Consider the following 20758-nt stretch of genomic DNA (forward strand, 5'->3'; position numbering starts at 1 on the left):
AAGCCGTGCGAAATGCAATCAGGAAGTTCGGTGAGGATAATACCTTTGAGGATAAACCGAAAACGGGTCGAAAAAAGGTCATGCTAACCCAAGTGGATAAACGTATACTGAAGGCGTTCAAGTAAAAGAAGGAGGTCTCAGTTCGGGATGTGGCCAAAAAAGTAGGCACTTCGAAGTCAAATGTTCTTCGTACTAAAAAACGTTTGAATCTTCGAACCTACAAGAAGCAGAAACAACCAAAACGTAGTCCGAAACAAGAAGCATCGATCAGGCCGCGGGTTCGAAAGCTATACAATACGATTCTTGCTGAAAATTTGAACTGCATAATCATGGACGACGAAACCTACGTGAAACTCGATTACAAATGTTTGCCGGGACCACAATATTATACGGTGCGAGAAGGGCAAGTGTTACCAGTCCGAGACATCGATTGAAGTTGAAAAATTTGGTAAGAAAGCTATAGTTTGGCAAGCAATTTGTAGCTGCATTAAGATTTCGAAACCCTTCATCACTACTGCTTCAATCAACATCGAAATATACATCAAGGAATGTTTACAAAAACGACTTCTAACCATGATTCGAAGCCACAAGGATCCTGTTGTTTTCTGGCTAGATCTTGCTTCTTGCCACTACTCGAAATCAACGGTAGAATGGTATACTACCAAAAATGTCACTTTCGTCCCAAAAGACATGAATCCACCAAATTGCGCACAACTTCGACCAATTGAGGAATTTTGGGCATTAACGAAGGCACATCTTAGGAAACATGTCTCGGCAGCCGAAACCATTCAACAGTTCGTAAAAGATTGGAAAAAAGTGTCAAAGCTTGTCGCCAAGAAGTCTGTACGGAATTCAATGAGGAACGTTCGCAAGAAGGTGCACCAGCTAGTCTACAATGGCTAAGTAGCAAATGTTGAGAATAATACTCTGTTGTTGTAGTCTAATATTATCAGTATATCGAATAAAATTTGAATATCTAACACTTGTGATTTATTTACAGCGAAATCAAAGTGCGTCCATACTTTCTGGGACAGTCTTTACGTCACTTCCACCATTATATATCTGGAAACAGAAGTGAAGGCCATATGATCTTCGAATTTGATCAATGGTTCGAAAGTAGCTTCAAAACGTGCCTAAGTTTGTTAAAATGCCACATCTGAGAAAATTGAGTGAAACGGTAAAACAAATTCGTTGAAAGGTGCCAGATATTATCGACATTCCCGTCGAACTGAATCGAATGCTACATAACACTTTGGGTCTTCGAGCCTCCGTTCGAAAGTTGGTTGACAATTATTACCTTACTATAGGGAAAGGCAAAAACCTTTCCTTTTATTCGACAATGATTCAGGATATAGACTTAAATCAGAGAGTAAAATTTGGTGGTTTTCCAGATTGTTCAGATAACTTGTACAAATTTTAGAGATTTGATTATTATGTCCACGTTCATAATATTTTTGCTAAGTTATGAAAGAAGAAGTGCTAATTCGCTGTATTTATTATTTTACGAAACATTTTGCATTCAACGTATATTTTTTCAATAATAATATAATTTTCATGCTGCAAAGGACTAAACATGTTAAACGAAACCGCTTATCATCGATTCCGCATATATGATAAATAATATTCCGCTAGTCTCCAGCAGAAATCACATTTCTATAGGGTTACTTGTTACTTGTTTTTCAGTGAAATGACTCTAACCTTTTACCAACAAGAAAGTATTTTTTAAAATGATGTCATGATCAAAAGGGTCCAATTCGAAAGCAATAAGTTTTCTCCTCGGTCATTAATATGCACTATTTCATTAAAAACTCTTAACAGGTTACTATGTTAGGTCTTGTACACAGTGGTCTTTTTTACGCGGTTTTTTAAGCAGATTTCCGAAGTTAGATGGTTTCTTTTTACGCGGATTTTCGAAGTTAAGCGTTTTTTTACGCGGATTTCCCATGTTACGCGGTTTTCATATTTTGTCTTAGAAATGCATGAAACGTCGAGATCTGGTAAAATTTTCTAAGACATTAATTTTCTAAGACATTATGTCTTCAGTTTTGCGTTTTTTTAGGCGGATTTTCGAAGTTACGCGGTTTTTTTAAACGGATTTCCGAAGTTACGCTGTTTTTTTGCGCTGTTTTTGTTTACGCGGTACGTATCCCCAGCGTAAAAAGAGACCTCAGTGTAATAGATTTTTGGGAAGACCAGAAGCAGACATAAAAACCAAGGACTACTTCAAATGATTACTTGATTCTGAGAAATATTCATTCAATAGTTACAAACTATATGAGTGCTTTAATACAGAGAATTGACATCGTAAAAGATAATTGACGGACTTAGCACGATTTTTCAATAATAATATAATTTTCATGCTGTAACGGACTAAACATGTTAAACGAAACTGCCTTTCATTTGATAAACAACAAAGTAATATTTAGTATGGTTAATACATGGGCTGAAAAGTCTCGGGCCTAACACATAGATGGCGCTAGTTTTATTGCAGTTACCTTTTTTCAGTTAATACTAACCTTTAAACAACAGCTGTTTAAATTTCTTGATATTCTATTCATTAGTTTGTGAGTTTAATTTTACTCTGCTTACATCGGAATCATTACACTTTTACACCGGAATTTTCGCGTCGATATGTGACAATGGATGAAACATGAATTCACATCACTTCTCTCCGGAATCAAAACGATCGTCATCTGAGTCGACAGAAAAAAAAATTTTGTTTCATCAAGACAACGCACCGTGTCACAAGTCAATGATAACAATGGCAAAACTACATGAATCGAACTTCGAATTGCTCCCACATCTTACGTTTTTCCTAGATTTGGCTCTCAGCGTCTACTGGCTGTTCGCAGACCTGCAAAAAATGCTCGCCGGTGAGAAATTTCGCACGAATGAAGAGGTTATCGCTGAAACTGAGGCCTATTTTGAGGCAAAAGATAAATTGTACAATGAATGAATGAATGAATGATTGCATTGCTCTTGATGGTGTTCTCCTTATTAGGCCCGGGACTTTTCAGCCCATGTGTTACTTTTGAATGCATTCGTGTATATTTAATTTGGTTATTGTGAAAAAAAAAAAACACTCGCTAGCGTAAACCGCTAAGTAAACTTGAAAATAAATTTGGAAAACAATCTAATTAAAGTATCAAACCTAAACTCTCGCAGTTCGTTTAAGTGAATTGAATTGAATTGAATTGAATTATGCCACCGTTTCCTAACGCTATAAAGTAACCTTATTGATTAATCTATTTACACTTGAAGAAGAACAAAGAGTTTGTTTCAAATATCCTATATTGTCTCTGAACTAAATCTGAACGTTAGAATGCAATTCTCGGGAATCAGTTTGTCAGTAGAGTGTTATTTCTCCAAGCTGGTTTCACTTCATTTGAAAAAAGGGTTCCAATTTCATTCATTCCAGTATGTTGCTCATAAATATAATGCTGTGCAGCAAAAATGTGTTGATATTATCAACTTCACTTCAACGTTAAGCGTCAGTTATACTGCAATAACATTCATTCAGTACAATTTCAACTCGTTTCAAGAATAGTAGATTTGTTTTGTACACATGAAGGTTACATTGGTTTGCCATTCAAAATTTTCATTATAAATTGCTTCAGTCTTGCGTTTTACTGTATTCAAACAACTTCAACTAGTTCGTGATGTGAAAATCAACTGATAAATCAGATGAATCAATAATTATTTAGTTGAAACAGTCATGAAAAGAATCTAGAATGGCAATTCTGTGACCCAGGAGTTCTCCGTGTATTCTATTTAAAATTAAAAGGACGTCGTTATCATTTGTCAAAAATGTTGTATTCACTCCTTCAAATACCTAAACAGCTGACACAACAGTTGCCTTTGCCAGAAATTGGAGTTCATTCTCCAAACAATGACAGCCTTTTCATCCCAGCACAATTCAGACAAATTATACCATGTTGTCACAATCAATAGAATTTATCTATCGTTAAACTTCGTCCCGTTCACGATGACGATGATGGTGATGGTGATGGTGACGGTATAACACGGATTCTTGTCACTGAAAGTCAAAAGGCCAGACAGATTCGGTTTGGCTCGGAACTTTGCTGACGGTTGAAAACTCCAGTGAAAACTGGAAGAACATCATTAATCAACATCAAGCTCATTCCCGTTTGTAATATTTTGTAATATGTTTCGTTCATGGGGATCATCATGTGTCCTTCAGATATTTTGACAACGATGTTCTGTGTGTTTTGTGTGTGTACGACATGATATAATAAAGAATTAACTAGGACTCCAAGATACTTCTTGTCTTATCGCTGTTCATATAATTCAACTTAAAATAGAATGGTATCGAAATCATAGTTTTCGTTACGTCAAAAGTTTTGGTAATATGACTTCCAGCGACACAGCTTTTTGGTAAAATAACTGTTTTACTGCATAACTGCCAAGCATTTGAAAATCACACTTTTCATTGAATATAATTCGACTTTAGACTCGAGGGCTACGATCAATTTCATTTTTGAGGTTAGAAAAATCCAATGTTAGTCTGAACTAAAACGAAATAATATTCGAGTTTCACCATTCAAGTACTCCCGAAAATGTTCCCAAAAACAGTTCATGTCTTCACGTAATAAACTACACAACAAAACGATGACATGGGTGATGGCTTTTCAGCACCGGTCTTGCATAAGTTCATTTCAAAAGCTTCACACAAACTGTTTGTTTATTTGATTTGTGTATCACGCACCAGCTACTGCTATGCAAAACAATCCAGTTTTCTTTTCATCGTGTTTCAGAATTGTACAACCAAACAACCAACCAACAATCCGACCAACTAGAAGTGGCTTCCGTACTCAATACCGGTGCCGGGTGTTTTACCTTGAAACGCTACACAATCACACAACCAACGACCCGGACCTGGGTTGGAAAAGGCTTACGCAAGGCCGGCGTCGTTTTCCCGGAACCTGCGGAACCACCGGCTCTCGACCGTCGCCAGAGTCTAATGCAGATGTAATTAAATGGCATAAAAAATTAATTACCCTACTGACATTTGCTAGGAAGCAACACCAACCTCAAATAATAATTATGCCACGAGCCAGTTAGCAGCCGTCGGTTAAAAATACTCAAGCGACTTTTGCTTTCAGCTTTTCCAGTCGGCATGCAAGCAATGGGCTTGTAACTGTTTTTCTTTTTTTCTACGTTTCGCTATCGAATCCTGTGAGTATTATTATGACGGTATGGCTTCCAGTGAAAGCGTAAACCGTTTGCACTGCTATATGGAATTTAATATTTTTTTCGGCCTTGAGAGAAGCAGAAGTTTATCCTCGAAGCATTTCAATATAAAAATCTACCATTGTTAGAATAGACTCAAGATATTTGGCAACACGTGTCACTTGAGCGCTTTAAACTTTTCAATTTCTTCCAACACTAATTAGCGACGTACTGCACAGGGATTATAGGCGTTAGTTTTAACTACAATGCATAAGCCGTTTAAGCTTATAAATTACGAGACACACAACAGTAATTCTAGCCAAATAAATATCGCAAATTTGTCCTTTTTAAGTTGTATGATTAGGAAATGTGAATCGATGAAAGCATATAATTGTAAATGCTACCTGCGATGTGTGGTCCATGACCGGGTAAAGTTTAAATTTTTCGGATCATGCTTCTTTGCGGTACTCTTTTTTGTGCCTTAAGTTTTGGATAAAATGCGAAGAATTTCCCCGGCAAAGTGCAAGGAGATCATTTACAAATGGTGCACCTATCCCAACGTTTCACTGAATCAGTTAGCGAAAATGGAAGGTGTGGGCATCGGAGCAGTTAGTAATGCGGTTCAGAAGTGTGGTGCAGAGTTTACATTCCAAGACATAGAAAAATCTGGACGTACGTCAGGCTCTGTGAACCATAACCTGAACAGAAAAATCGTGCAAGCTTTAATCAGTAAACATAGTGCTTCCGAACGAGATGTAGTTGGGAACCTGCAAGAGTGCCGTCGATCTAACAAAGGCTTGAAATGAACTGTAGTCTTTCAAGTAGCAGAAAAATTCAAAATTGCGTGAAAACAAGCCACACCCGTCAAACCAAGCGCTTGTAGTTATACGATAAATGACTGTGCGGAAAATTAACATAATCGTGGATAATGAATCCTACGTGAAATTTAACTAAAAAACTACAAAGATCAGCCCCATGGGGTTGTTCAAGCCATTGATGTGGAACAAGGTAACCAAAATTTCTAATGATCTACAATCAAACAGTTCAATCAATCCGAACCAACACCGAACATCATTTGTCTTGATTTGCATTTGTTTTATAACCGACGAAATTACACCAATATCCCAAATGTATGCAATTAAATCTTTGTATATAAAGGGTGATTTTTTAAGAGCTTGAGAACTTTTTTAAACAATAAAACGCATAAAATTTGCAAAATCTCATCGGTTCTTTATTTTAAACGTTAGATTGGTACATGACATTTACTTTTTGAAGATAATTTCATTTAAATGTTGACCGCGGCTGCGTCTTAGGTGGTCCATTCGGAAAATCCGCTTTTTTATCGACAAATTTTGTTCAGCGATGAGGCTCATTTCTGGTTGAATGGCTACGTAAATAAGCAAAATTGCCGCATTTGGAGTGAAGAGCAACCAGAAGCCGTTCAAGAACTGCCCATGCATCCCGAAAAATGCACTGTTTGGTGTGGTTTGTACGCTGGTGGAATCATTGGATCGTATTTTTTCAAAGATGCTGTTGGACGCAACGTTACAGTGAATGGCGATCGCTATCGTTCGATGCTAACAAACTTTTTGTTGCCAAAAATGGAAGAACTGAACTTGGTAGACATGTGGTTTCAACAAGATGGCGCTACATGCCACACAGCTCGCGATTCTATGGCCATTTTGAGGGAAAACTTCGGAGAACAATTCATCTCAAGAAATGGACCGGTAAGTTGGCCACCAAGATCATGCGATTTGACGCCTTTAGATTATTTTTTGTGGGGCTACGTCAAGTCTAAAGTCTACAGAAATAAGCCAGTAACTATTCCAGCTTTGGAAGACAACATTTCCGAAGAAATTCGGGCTATTCCGGCCGAAATGCTCGAAAAAGTTGCCCAAAATTGGACTTTCCGAATGGACCACCTAAGACGCAGCCGCGGTCAACATTTAAATGAAATTATCTTCAAAAAGTAAATGTCATGTACCAATCTAACGTTTAAAATAAAGAACCGATGAGATTTTGCAAATTTTATGCGTTTTATTGTTTAAAAAAGTTCTCAAGCTCTTAAAAAATCACCCTGTATTAGTCCTCAAGTTTAAAACCGATATTGAATCGGTTTTTTAAATTTGGTTGAACAATCGTGCAAGCTTCCAGTACACATGTACTAGAAGTTGCTTAAATCTCCCGAATAGCTTAGAATTGTAGATGTATTTTAAGTCACTAGTTCTATGGCAAGGCTGCAAGATCGTTTAAAGATCGAACTTTGCATATACCCTTTGTGCTTTCGTCTACAAAAAAAAAATGAAATTCACGCGACTTTTCACGTAAATTCACAAAATATTTTTATCTGTGTAGAAATTAATACGCCATTATGACTGTCGCTGACCAGTGCATAGTCCAATATTATATTCTTGTTAATGTGGCTATTCCGATTGGAGTTATTTTCAAGCCAGTTTTCTCTTCAATCTTGGAACTAGATTTTTTTAATTGCGTATTTGTCTGCAAATTGTAGTCGCTCGATTTTCGATACTATTCTGGGCTTGCGGTTTCATGCGTTAAACTTGTGTTTTCAAGATCCAGTGGTCTTATGTTCAATCCTTAGCGCTGAACACTGTTTTTCTAATAGTGGAACTAAAAATATCCCAATTTACTTTGCTCTGAAGAATCATACATGTGGTTGGAAAATACTGTGGGTAATACTGTTTTTTTCTAGGCTGGTATGGCTGTTAGTGACATCTATGCCAAGTATCACGCCAAACTATTCATTAGTGTTTAGTATACGTCTGTTTTTCTGAAGTATTAAAAGTGCAATCGGCTATTTGTACAATGAGTGAAATTGTTCAACAATGAAGTTTTATTAAATTTTGTGTGCGGAATCCAATTTTTGAAACGTTCATAATGTGGCAAAAGGTCTTTTGTGATAATTGTATGTCGCGAGCAAGTGTGTTTAGTTGGTACAAGTTGTTCAAAGAGGGTCGAGAACGCGTTGACGACGAACCACGTCCAGGACGGCCACCAACATCAACTGATGATGAACACGTCAATAAGATCAAGTAATTGGTGCTCGAGAATTGACGATTGTCAGTCAAAAACCTTACTGTGACCGTTGGAATATTGGAAGGATCAGTAAAAACCAGTTCGAAAGATCATTTGAAAGCACGATTGGTTCCAAAATCACTGATTGATTTCTAGTGATTTTTTTGCCAAAAAATAATCCAATATCGTTCCGCAACCACCGTATTCGCCTGATTCAGCTCCGTGTGACTTCTGGTTATTTAGCAAACTCAAACCACCGCTCCGGAAAAACCGTTTTGAGTCAATTGCGAACATCAAACGTGAATCGCTTCGCACATTGAAGGCTATTCCGGAAATTGACTTTATCAACTGTTTCGAGGGTTGGTTAAAAACGTTGGCACAAGTGTATTGGGGTCGGGAGGGATTATTTGGAGAGGGACGAAATAGATTTGGAAGAATAAATAAAGTATTTACCGCATTGTTTCTAATTAATTCGAAGAGAGCAGTTGTTTATGGAAATGAGTTCTAACTTACTGGGCATTAGGGATGGTCGGGTTTTGGGAATTTGTATCCGACACCCGACCCGAAGCCGAACCCCGGGTTCGGATTGGGTAAAGATTTTTATTTTTTTATCGGGTACGGGTCGGGTTTGGGATTGGAAGAAAAATTAATTGCGAGCGGATCGGGTACGGGTAAAAGTTTTATTTTCGATCGGGTACGGTTTGGGTTCGGGTTTGAAAAAATGCTTATCCGATCATCTCTACTGTGCACTCATGCAAAATAACCAAAATTATCGTACTCTGTTGAAGCTTGAATTATTAGAAAGTCATAGAATTTCATTGAAAAAGGGATAAAAATTAGTATAAGAAGACTGATAATCTTTCAAAAAACTGGACATGTGCGTGACATCCAGAGAACAAAGATAGCGCCGATGCTTAGAAATAACCTTAGTATGCGCCTGGGTAGAGCCAAGGTTCAACTTGTCATGAATGAAATTCATATTAGCCTCAAAACGATATGGCGACGTTAACAAAAAGCAATGCTTGGAATCTTTGCTTAGCAGATCCCATATGAAAATGATCGCGATTCGTCGAAAACGATTTGCTTGGATGAAGCGCAACTTTTTGGACATGGGCTCAAGTGAAGCGTGCCTGTTTGAGAAACAGTACCGACTTCGTTGCGCACACTATCAAACATTCGGTAAAAGTAAATGCTGCAGGCAGGCGCGTACACAGGGGGGGGGGTTTTAGGGGTTCAAACCCCCCCCGAAACAAAAAATTATAACCCATGGGAAACATTGTGATATAAATTGTACATGTGTTGATTTATCACCATGTTCTAAAACCCCCCCCGAAAATTTTCTCTGGCTACGCGCCTGGCTGCAGGCAAGGATGGCTTTTATCGTATCAAAGAACACTCACCAGCAACTCTTCACACAATTGAATCAGTGCCATCAAAGAGAGACGGATATCATCGCAACAACAAAAACCCGGCATGGCTAATTTAACATAGAATAGACACCAGTGCGAGAGCGAATTTCTCTCGATGACATTTCTGAGAATCAAAGGTTAGCACGCTGCTGTGGGGATCCTCTCTGAAGCAACAAACGGTCGCTTATTCTCGTTTCGCGATCCTATTCTACATAGGCAGTAGATAATTGCGATAGAATCATTTTACTATTGCTGCTTATTCTAACTATGTGCATATAACCGTTGTATACGTTGTGTCTATGAAAATGTATGTGAATGCTCCACACAAGGGTTTTAAAATATTGCAATTTCATATGAGAATCATCAAGTCGAATCATCGATTCGATTTTCTGCGATAATTGTCAACTTGCGATTCTCTCTTGGGAAATTCCAAACAGCAACAATCATTATCAGACTGTAAATTTTTTTTAAGAACCGTGAAATACTTAGAGTATGAAGTGGAGAAAAATTCTCTCGCAGTTCATGCATTGAGAGACTCGAGTTCTTGTAGCATCTTCTACCGGATTGAAAATGTTGTATACAATATAGATAGCAATATAGCAGCTTCTGTCAAATTTTCGGTAATCACCAACACTGGGTGCAGGATACTTTTCAGAGTAGGGGTTTGGATGCATGGAGCCTCTCACGCATAATTCGAAGGTAGTGGAATCGCTCGAAATGTTCAAACTAAGCCTTATGAAGTCGACCGAAAAGATGTTTGGACCGGATAACAAAACTTGGCTGTTTCTCATAATCTCTCGTTCCAAACCCTACCGAAAATGTCCAGGCTTATATGAAGAGCGAATTTTCAGGAAAGCCTGTTCCAAATTTGAAGCAGCAATCTTTGCCGACTTTGGTAAAATCTACAACACCAATGCTTGCTCCAAGTATGTTTGTTTATGGTTAGTGTGCATTCTGAATATTGATCGATTTTCAGTCTATAAGCTTTTAGATTGCTTATTTAGAACTGGAAGAATATTCAATGCTCTTAAAAGGCTATTTTACTGCCAATATTGATGCTTAACCCGGGTTGACGGTTCAATGCATAGGAAGCTAGTCTTACAAGCCAGTTGTCGTATGTTCGAGCCCCGACCTGAAAGAATTCTTAGTGTCAGTAGGATCCATAGTACTAGCCATGCAATTATTCTGTACAGAAAGGCCAAATTCCACAAAAGGAATGTTAAAGCCAAGACTTTGTTTATTGATGCTTACCTGAATACTGCTTCCTATCTGGTTGCACCGAAGATGTATTTTACTGTTAAAGATACTTAATTATGTATAACAAACTCGCGTCTCCTTTCATGTGAAAAAAATTCCAATACACTAAAATTGCAGTTGAAAATCGAGTCCTGTGCATTGTAAGTGTTCTACTCTCATAGTAAAATTTGGAGTGTCCTTTGACGGAGCTCAAATCACTGTATTGATTCTGTTTTGCTGTTTCATATAACTACAAAATAATTTTTTATTCGCACAATCATGGTTCCAGTCCGATTTCTGCTGAATTCAGGGTAACGCTGCACAGTATTGAAAGCAACATGTGTAATGTCAGCAACAAACTAATGATTCTCAACATTCCAAATGATTGTAAAGTCTATTCTAAAGTAAATTATCGAGCAATCAACGGGCGTCGGGTTTTTTTTGCTGTCGCTCTGGTCATAATATTGATTATCGCTGTTCCAATCAGTACACGTTATTTTTTCAATGCTTTTGCCTCTCGTTCCGGGTTCGCTTCAATCTCCAGTTCAGTGTCAGTATCAGACAACTCGCTTGCTTCCACCCTCTCATCGGTGGTGGATCCGGAACAAAAACAAACACTCCAACGGAGAAGCAACTGGCGGAATTTTCGCTATTTCAAGAAGAATGATAGGTACATTATCGCTGCCTTGCCAGGCGAGGAGGATAACAACGCAAAAAGCCGTGTCGGGAAGTGAATTATTGTTATCACTTTTTTTTCGGGTGCACTTTTCTTCCGAGTACTCTTCCACTCTCCGGAGTCGAAGGAAAACTTGATCCTGCGACAGGGTGGCCCTTCTGAGGCGATAATTTGTCGTTATCAGCACTGCCGGAACCGATCACCACCCTATGGCGATAATGGGGAAGTACTCGTCGATGTCGAGCAAAAAGTGTGGAAGTAAATCCATGAAACGGAATAATCACGCGTATCTTCAATCGATAAAGCAGAAATGGTGGGAGTGGAGAAATAAGAAGAAGAAGAAGAAGAAGTAGGGAGTTCCTTCTACTATTATGATTATGGCAACCGATATCGATTGAACAACCGGAAAAAGAGTGAAACATGGAAGAGATTGAAGCAAAATAAAAAGTTGTCAGGACATTTCACTTAATGGCCTGGAACTGTGCCACTTGGCAGAGAAAGGAAGGCCATTTAGGATAACTAATGATAATTGCAGTCCTAATTTTGCGTAGCCGAAAGCTTTCAAGAACCAAGAGTTGGGGAACCCACATGCAACAGATATAGACGAAATATTTTTAACTTCAAAATCACAGGCAGATTTGTAGTTTGATTCATTGATCATGTCTGGAGTCGAAAATCTTTACCCCATATATGAAATCCGGCTGTTTGGTATGGGCTGGGAGAAAAAGCCAACATCAGAAACACGGAGTTTCGTTGAGTGACGTGTGCAATAAGAGTTTCCGACCGCAAAAATACTGGCAAAGTTAACGCGAACTTTCGGACGAACGCTTGAAATCCAATACACACCTAACCGAGTGAAAGCAGTAAGTCGGTTTCCGTTTTTGTACACCATCAGTAAACTGCTGGCAAATCAAAATAGTTCAGTGAGAGAGCAAAATACTCACTCGGCCGACAGCAGCTGTCAGAGTTGATATTTGAATTGAATTTGAAATTCAGGTTCCTGTTCACTATCATCATCGTCATAAACTTGGAGGCAACAACATCATCATCGCCATCATCATCGTCATCGTCAACATCATTGGAACCATTTCCGTCACCGACGTTATCGCGATCTGTAAAAGCTCGGGTCTCATTTCCACTTCGCATGCCGCTCTGTAAACGTTGCCAGCCCGTACAGGACATGCGGGTAAGTAATGATAATGGTTTGCTTTTGCTGTCGGTTGTAATGTTCAGGAAGGTGAGTTGACTGCTGTCAGTATATGATTTATGGGAAGGAAATTAGACGAAATTTGCACAGTTTCATGGTAAGCAGTGAATTTTTTTTATCATGATGGTCAATTATCAGATTTGGATAGTCAGATGAATCGGTAAAAATTAGCTCTCGTCATTGTATTAGTTTTTTAGTAATTGCACAGAGAGTGTTTTGGCATCCACTTCGACGACAAGGGACGCGGACGAAGTGAGCTCACCATCAAAAAAATTTACTCCACAAAACAAATGCAACCTAAACTAATTGGGCAAAAAAATAATCAGCAATTCAATTGTTAACATTATCGGTTTTCGACTTCTACTTTCCGACTGCCGTGTTCGGGTTTTCCCTTCCTTGTTTAGTACCAGTGTAACCGAAGAAAAAAATGTGACAGGTGATTTTCAAGCTAATAAAGTTTTTCTAACATTAGCGTTAACTTTACGTCGGCTTAGCGGCTCAAATTGAACTGCCGAGTTTTGCATTGCACAGTGGTCCCAATCATGTCCAAACACGCGTTTTTTTATTTGTGCTTCAGGGGTTAATATTAGAGTTTTCATGTCTTCAGAAGAATTTCTGTTTGAAATAGTCCGCTTCTTTCAATATAATCAAAGTTCTGGTTAATTCAAATCATTTTCTTCTAGAATTTCGTTTAGGTTTCGCCTTCGGCTCATCAGCACATTAGTAGACTATGTTGGACTGCTAATGCCACCACGTGGATCAACATTTCGTTTCTTTCGGCACGACAGTAAAAATATTGCACATCGGTGCAAACACAAATCTGTTGCAAATAATAATAACTATCCGTCTGCTAAGTGTTTCGAATTGAACTACTAAGTTTGCATTAGCAGTTCAATTTGATCTGCTCTGTACTGATGAGTCGAGGGCAAAACGTAAAAGAATTTCATATTGTTCATGCGCAGTTTAGCCGGTACCCCTGAGATACAAAAATTCCCAGATGATTATTGTCTTCTTGTTACATTTCGTCTTTGACTCGTCAGTGTAGAGCAGACAAAATCGGGCCACTAATGCAAACTTAGCAGTTCAATTTGAAACGCTATGCAAACAAAATATTTAGTCTATTTATGTGTCATTTGTTATCAGGTGTACAACTTTGCTTCCGCCGTTTTCCGATAGGTGGCTGTACCGGCTGAGGCTGGTCAAAATACATAGATGATAATGCCTTTAAAGTGAGAGTGTACAGTGCCTCACGAATTGTCATCGCCGTTTCTGTGATAGTTGTTCTTGTTTTCGTATTATTCACACTCGAAAATGTCTGTTTATATGCCCAATTCTCGCCATTTGCGGGAAGTTTTACTTTTCTGTTACAATTCGAGAAAAAAGCAGCTGGAGCGCATCGAATGCTCTTAGAAACTTTCGGTGATGCTGCTCTGAGTAAAAGAACGTGTCGGGAGTGGTTTCAACGTTTTAAAAATGGTGATTTCGATGTCGAAGACAAACTTGGTGGTGGAAGAGAAAAAACCTTCAAAGATAAACAACTAGAAGCATTGCTTGATGAAGAATCGTGCCAAACCCAAGAAGAGCTTGCCGAATCGTTGGAAGTGAGTCAGCAAGCCATTTCAAAACGTCTCAAGGCCCTGGGTATGATTCAGAAAGAAGGAAATTGGGTGCTGTACGAGTTGAAACCGAGGGACATCTAGCGCCGTCTATTTGTATGTGAGCAACTGCTTCAAAGACAAAATCGTAAGGGGTTTTTACATCGAATCGTAACCGGTGGTTCGATACGATAATCCTAAACGCAGAAAATCATGGGGAAAGCCGGGGCATGCTACTTCGTCGAAGGCAAAACCGAATATTCACGGTGCTAGGATGTTGATTTGTATTTTGGTGGGATCAGCTCGGTGTGATTTACTACGAGCTCTTAAAACCGGGTGAAACCATCAGAGGAGAGCGCTACCGAACGCAACTGATGCGTCTTAGTCGCGCGCTAAAAGAAAAGCGGCCACAATATCAAGAGCGACATGACAAAGTCATCCTTCAATACGACAATGCTCGGCCTCACGTCGCAAAAGTGGTCAAAAAGTACCTGGAAACGCTGAAATGGGAAGTCTTGTCCCACCCGCCGTATTCCCTAGATGTCGCTCCTTCTGACTTCCACCTATTCCGTTCGATGGCGCACGGCCTGGCAGATCAACATTTTCAATCCTTCGAGCTTCATGGATAGCGTCAAAAGAGGATTCCTTTTTTCGAGCCGGATTCCGAAAATTGCCGGAAAGATGGGAGAAAGTTGTCGCTAGCGACGGACAATACTTTGAATAATACATCTGTAAGCACTTTTTCGCAATGAAGCTTATAATTTGGAAAAAACAAGAAGCATCGATCTGGCCGAGGGTTCGAAAGCTGTACAATACGATTCTTGCTGGAAATTTGAACTGCATAATCATCGACGACGAAACCTACGTGAAACTCGATTACAAATCCTTGCCGGGACCACAATATTATACGGTGCGAGAAGGGCAAGTGTTAATCTAGTCCGAGACAATTTCGAGAAGGGCAAGTGTTAAAGCAGTCCGAATGAATCCGATTGAAGACGAAAAATTTGGTAAGAAAGCTATGGTCTGGCAAGCAATTTGTAGCTGCGGTAAGATTTCGAAACCCTTCATCACCACTGCTTCAATGAACAGCGAAATATACGTCAAGGAATGTTTACAAAAACGACTTCTACCCATGATTCGAAGCCACAAGGATCCTGTTGTGTTCTGGCCAGATCTTGCTTCTTGCCACTACTCGAAATCAACGGTAGAATGGTATACCAAAAATGTCACTTTCGTCCCAAAGGACACGAATCCACCAAATTGCCCACAACTTCGACCAATTGAGGAATTTTGGGCATTAACGAAGGCACATCTTAGGAAACATGTCTCAGCAGCCGAAACCATTCAACAGTTCGAAAAATTAGAGGGTTGTATTCAAGACACGACCGAGCACAATAACATTAAAAATGAAATGTTTCTAGGGTTCCCATAATAAATACGAAAAAAAAGATGATAATGATGATGATACACTAAACTAAAAACTTATTCAATTGACTAATTACAAACTTGCTCTAGTTTAAGCGCTCAGAGTGTTAGCGAATGATAAAATTGACAATTAGATTCTTCCGTTATAATTGATTCTATTCAATTTTGATCCCTTTCCACAAATTTTTACATTGTTAAGTTTTTGAATAACGTCCTTTAACTAGAAGTCAATTATGATGAATTCAAAGTTACTCGAAATCTCAAGTTTAGATACAAACAACCTAAAAATTTGAACCTGAAAAAATAAAACTATTTTATTTTATGATTATAATTTTCGAGAAACGTACAAACTTATTAATTTTATAAACAGTTAATCGATCCAAGAGAAGATTTTATATATTTTAACGAAAAATGTTGTGTTGGAGTTTGCACTCAGTAATAGTGTAATTTTATCAATCCTTCTTCAGAATCGTCGACAATCTTCGGAAAGTGTCGGTAAATAATATGGCAACAATACGAGTAAGAAAACATGTGAAACAATCCGCATAGAATATTTAGTTACTTACATCGATTTTCGCTTTGGCATATTAGGAATATACGGAATGGATACGCAACAAAATTCCGAATTTTTTTTCATATTGTAACTTGAATGAACATTGTCATAGTTACAACGCGTGTAGTCAACAGACGCTTATTGTTTTGAAGCAAATAATAATTAAACTGAAACTGGCGGTTAACCAAATTCTACGAGGGTTCCTATTCCAACGATACATGTAAAATCGCAGGTAAGCTTACCTTGAGTTTATCTTTGAAACTATACGATATTGCATCTAATAGTTCTGTATATGTGAGCCTGTGGAACTCATTTATACTACTAAAACGAGGAGGCCGCTTTTAGATAAGTTTCAGAATTTAATTTTGAATCATTTGTAGCAGTCACGTTTGTCATGATTCAAATAAGTCAGCCGCCGCTTGAAATAATTCCCTTCCGTGTAAAAAGTTAAGCATCTCTAATCAGATGAAGAATGAACACCGGCGGCTAATCTACATTTCTTTGCGCATACAAACTTTTTCTCTTCTTTATATAACCGATCGGTCTCACTATATTGCAAAACCAATACGAATGGTTAGGTTTCAGCCTCCGAAGAGTCCTCTTTCGCGTAGTCTTATCAATGTTCGCCAGATAACGATTTGAACGCAAAAAGGGTATTGGCGCGAGATGGTTGAATGCATAAGATTCGGGAGGGAATGAGCTAACGAATCTTAAAACTATTGTCCAAGAAGTTCGGTTTTCGAAAATACGAATCTTACTTCGGTAAAATTACGTACTTCCGGTTAGCTAAGACTGAAATTCGGCATTCTGAGGGTTTTAGGGAAAAGATCTAATCCATTTCCATCTAGACCGTGGAAGAGGCTAGAGTGCGTGTTTTTACTTTTGTTCCGCGGTGCGTGTTAGAAGGTATTAAATTCAAACATGAGATGTCTTTAAAATTTGGTAATAGTTCTGTTCTTAGGTGTTGCGTTAATATTAGCAGTAGAAAGTGCGGGAAAAGATCGTGTGCGTTGGAAGGAAATTATAACAAAGGTAATTTACAATGGTGCTATTCAATCACGATACAATAAGCTCACGGCGTCGTGTAGCCGTGCGACGGCTTTTTATTCCCTACTTTAGACGCTCTTCGGCTCGCCGCACCGTTCTTCATCCAGCGACGCGCTCTAGACCCCACGCTCTGGCTTGGAAATTCTGGCAATCTCCGTCAAAATCGCCAGAAGGGCGAAGTTCGTCATTTTCCGCCCATCAGAGCCACACGTCACAACCAACCGGTGTGCACGTTTTTTGTTGCTGACAGCAGTCCGGCGTTCCGACACTGTCAGCAGTTACCCACGAAGGACGTCCAGCCGTAAACCCGCTCCGGCGTCGGCATACTGAAACGCCGTCAGCGCAGAATCATTCGTATCGACGCCAGCATCGTCATCATTCGGCGGAGCGTCGCAATACAGGCAGGTAGCAGCGAAGAAAGCTGTAAGTACGCTATAAATTAAATCCATGCGCATGGTTAAAAGGGGGTAGCCTAGACACCCACCTAAAAGTGAGCTTTAAATCTAGTATTATGGCACCTTAACGAAGCAAGCTAGATATCCACCCGCACACAGTTAGGTATCAATTAGTATAGGCAACACCGAGATGGAAACCTAGGTTAGGATTACGAATTGCTAAAGTTACTTAATAAATATAAATATGTTTCTGTTATTTCGATAAATGATGTGTATATTATTCAGGTAGATAGCTGCTATAGTTAAACAGATGTTACTGGTTTGAGGAGGTATCTCATGTTTCGCGTCGTAATAATTGTGTAGTTGTTGTGGTTTACTCCGAGTTGGACTACTTGGGAATCTTAGTCCCACCACTCGCGTTTCGGATACGGTTTAGGGTTCTGGGTGGACGATTTCCTCCAGTGATGATACGCGCGAGTTGGTGTTCTTAGGTTATCTGGATAGACAAACGAATTTCTTGGGTTTTGTTGCGGTATAGTTGATTGTTGAACTGAGTACCTTTCGGATCGGTTGTGTTTGCCAGATCGTTCCCCTAAACTCTTTTATAACGACCCGCCCTGAGGCTGGGTTTCTGGTCGGGCAACCCTAGGCACGACAAGTGGTCCTCGAAAGAGGTGGCGCTTAAACCATTTGTTCGGATAGGTGGAGCGATTAGACAGACTGATATTGGTAGCATCGTCGTGCACGTTACACATTTGAAGCGTTTAATTCCTGGTGGGACAACAACTTGTTCAGTCACATTGTCACGTTTTGTTCGTATGGGAATTGAGATTTAAGTATGCAAACCGATCCGTTGGCCAATTAAAACATTTTTAAGTTTACAATATTGAAGCTTTGGAATCATTTAAATTAGGAAAATCCATTAACAAATCATTGAGGAACAAGCGCTGCAAATTAGATCCGAAAAATCAATCGCCGATCATTCTAAATTGGCCTGATAGTTACAAGAGAACCAAAATAAAATGCTCAATTCAAACCAATTTTTCAAAGGTATGCAATTGAAATATTCAAATGAAGTTATCTCATAAGTTTAAGTTAAATGTTTCCGAATCGATTTGTTGTTGAATTATATAAATCCATCAACAAATGACTGAGTTATAAGCGTTCAAACTTATGACAGAAAAATGTCAAGCGATTGGTTTTGCATGTTTTAAATTGACACTTAGCCTCGTGTAGCGAAGAGTGAGGTATTTTAATGGCAAAATCGACCAAAAATTTGCTAAATACATGGGATATTTCAAAAGAATCGTCACGCTAATTCGGTTCTTCAATAGCTAGATGATATATAAGATACTAAAGCGAACACGGTGTTGCGCAGACAACAGGAAATTTCACCAACACATAATGCAAAAGTGACAATCCAGCAAGTGAACGCATATACAATCCAGTCATCAGCTCACTGGACGAGCTACTTGTTTCATTCACAGTCAAACATCAACTAGACAAAGAAACACTGTGCAGCCTATATTTATAGATTTCTCTTCATACTACGCAGAACGATGCGGTGTTTACTATGCATGACGCAAAGCCTCCTATGCCGAACAAGAAGTTGACGTCATTTTGTACAACAGGGATTGATGGATGAAAACATAGGTCGATTCCAACCATTTTTTCAACAGTATGCTATTGAAATACTGAAACGACGTTGTCATACATGTTTAATGTCGTTTTCGTTTTTAAATTGCACTACACTGGTGTAGCGAAAGCTGCACTGAAACCGTTCGTTTTTACCAATTGCACTACACCAGTGCTACACTTTTTCTGCACCGATACCACTGGTGTAGCACTCATCAAAAGTTTGGTGTAGCTCTGTGCAATGGAATCGTGTATTGTAGTCAATGGTTACTGTTTATGTTTTCGTCATTTTTGTTCGTTTATTCATGCCTCAGTGTAGCACTGCACCGGTGTAGTGCAAATTAAAAACGAAAACGCCATAAGTTAAAAGTTTCCGAATCGATTGGTTGTTAAATTATAACAATCCATCAACAAATGACCGAGTTATTAACGCTCAAAATTATGACACAAAAAGGTTACGCGACTATTTTTGAAACTTTTAATTGACACCCGGCCCCATATAGTGAAGAGTAAGGCATTTTTAATGCCAAAACGGCGGAAGCAAAGTTGTACACCTGATATTATTTGTTTCGGAAATGAAACTAAGTTGTTCTGTCTTATCGGAATTGTTTATGAATTACTACCTGCTGAATAAATGCATATAAAAATTAAAAGCTTCACACCAAGGAGAATCCTTTCCGGAACAGCAAGAGCCGAGGCAAAAAAAAAATCGTGTAATATCTATAATAAGCTTCATGTTCTAATAGAGAACGAAAATACAAAATGAAAAAAAACGCGACCTGCTGTGAGTTGCATTTCTACGGGTTTTCCACTCGCTTTCCCTCAAAGGACCGATGAAGAGTGTTTCCAAACGCCAGCGGAGCCGGAAGATTGTGGTCCAGCTAGCGGATGCCAGCAGACAGAATAGCGTTCGTGAACAATCGGTTGCACCGGAGACGGTGTCGGTGGAAAATGTTGGCTGCATAGCGCCATCAGAAGGGGGTGGTTTGGATTTTTCTTTGCACTAGCAGGATAACGAAAGAAATGGAAGCAAAAAAAACACAAGAAAACGGCACGTACATGACTTTTGCTGACCCCCCCTCCTCAGTATATGGTGGAATTTTTCAAATAGTAATCGAAGGAGGAAAACTGAGAGCGTCTTGGGTCTTCGTGAGCTAGTAACTTCACGATCTCCATCCGAGGTTACTCGAATGGTTTGGTGAAGTGGACCGTACCAGTGAGTGTAATAAAATCGAACTGCAGTTTTTCGAGCGATATCTTGAAGAGTGTGCACATTTTATGCTTTTTTCTGATGTGAAAAAAGAGAAGTGCAGCCTTGTATGGCCTTTGACTGCCGAACCATCCTCAGAAGCAC

General features: G+C 39.1%; 1 protein-coding gene and 1 long non-coding RNA gene across 31 annotated transcripts in view; one reads left to right on the plus strand and one right to left on the minus strand.

Annotated features, from left to right (window-relative positions):
* LOC131434615 (protein muscleblind) overlaps window positions 1–20758 on the minus strand; it is a 961748-nt gene that overhangs the window by 124066 nt on the left and 816924 nt on the right. The window lies entirely within an intron of this gene.
* On the plus strand, window positions 16531–20347 carry LOC131434618 (uncharacterized). The gene is made up of 3 exons (XR_009230370.1): window positions 16531–17233; window positions 17289–17359; window positions 17416–20347. It is a non-coding gene; the product is annotated as an uncharacterized LOC131434618 (long non-coding RNA).

This window comes from Malaya genurostris, chromosome 3 (genome assembly GCF_030247185.1).
Source record: "Malaya genurostris strain Urasoe2022 chromosome 3, Malgen_1.1, whole genome shotgun sequence".
NCBI classification, from domain to species: domain Eukaryota; kingdom Metazoa; phylum Arthropoda; class Insecta; order Diptera; family Culicidae; genus Malaya; species Malaya genurostris.